Source organism: Elephantulus edwardii, unplaced genomic scaffold (assembly GCF_000299155.1).
Source record: "Elephantulus edwardii isolate Elephantulus edwardi_28Jun2011 unplaced genomic scaffold, EleEdw1.0 scaffold00063, whole genome shotgun sequence".
In the NCBI taxonomy this organism is placed as follows: Eukaryota; Metazoa; Chordata; class Mammalia; order Macroscelidea; family Macroscelididae; genus Elephantulus; species Elephantulus edwardii.
The window spans coordinates 1887656-1888937 of record NW_006399813.1 but is presented as its reverse complement, the minus strand read 5'-3'; the positions used below and the strand labels follow the sequence as shown (position 1 = coordinate 1888937).

At 41.5% G+C, this 1282-nt stretch overlaps 1 pseudogene; it reads right to left on the bottom strand.

Annotated features, from left to right (window-relative positions):
- Window positions 1–379: 379 nt before the first annotated feature.
- LOC102871082 lies at window positions 380–1279 on the bottom strand (annotated as a pseudogene).
- Between the last annotated feature and the right edge of the window lie 3 nt (window positions 1280–1282).

Genomic DNA, 1282 nt, shown 5'->3' with positions numbered 1-1282 from the left:
TCCAGTGGGTCATATATGTTGCCCAAGTTGATGACAGCAGGAACTTTAGAACCACGCGTGTTAAGTCTGTATTCATTAATCACTTGCATTCACTCTTTAAAAACAAAATCTAACAAAAGGGCGGGGGAACTATTCAGTACTGGAGATTAAATAACCATGTGTAGTCTCTTGAAATAATTTTTGATTCCTTAAGAAATCTAATTACTTTCAGTTGCCTTTTTTTAAAATAACTATATATATTTGTATATATTATCCTGTGATTCTACTTATGGTTCCTCTGCTGCGAAGATCTAGGAGCATAAAAGCCTTGCGTCCCCCATGAACAGTGGCTCTTAATGCTGCAGAAAGGTTACGAATAGGCAGTCTGGTCCTGCTACCTTCATTGATCTGGACTATCCATGGCTTCATTGTAAGTGATTATCCTTTTGGGATCTTGCTTCTGCAAATTCCAAACAGATTCCATTTCTTTAGTGTGATATACAATAGCAGCCCTCAGGTCAAAAGAACCCCAGCTATCATTCCTTTCTAGGCCTCTCTGGTATTTCTGTTCTTTGGTGGAGCCTAACAAGGTATTCGTAGGAGAGGCCAAAGGATTTTGATTTTCTATCTCGTAGTCCTTTGAGAGAAACACTAAAGCACCTTGACTACTGGAGTCTGCTTTTTGCAGATCACCTATATGACTGGGTTCCAAGGATAAGGCTTCACTTTCATTGGTAGTCCCAGATTTTATAATACTACCCAGAACTTGAGGACTAGTCCGTTTTTCCAGCTCATATGCCTTAGGAAACACAGGATGCTCAGTTCCTGAGGGGATTATTTCAGCACCCTGTGAAACCAAAGTGGCAGGATATTCCCCTTGAAATGTTACTTCCATCACTTTATGATCTGATGACTTTCCAATAACAGTCTCAGGGCCAGCGCTGGGCTCATTGATAAATGATAAACCCCACTGATTCTGGAAGATATCCCCCAGGTTTTGCTGATCTGTCTGGGAGGGCAGATCTTGTGCTGTGCTCAATAGCACAGTTTGCATATTTGAAGGATAGATAAAAAGGCTAGACTTGATTTGTTCGACAGCTGCTGAAGTTAAACTCATGTCCTGGAGAACTGAATCAGTTCCAGAAGAGATAGATGTCAGAGTATTAGCAGCAGTAGTTAGCATTGGCTGACCCCCCGGAGAATACACACTTCCATCAGTCCCTGCTAAAACAGGCCCATTAGAAAAGTTGGCAGAAGTAACAGATTTCAGTGCAGACATAGGGACCTGGGATAACCGATTTGA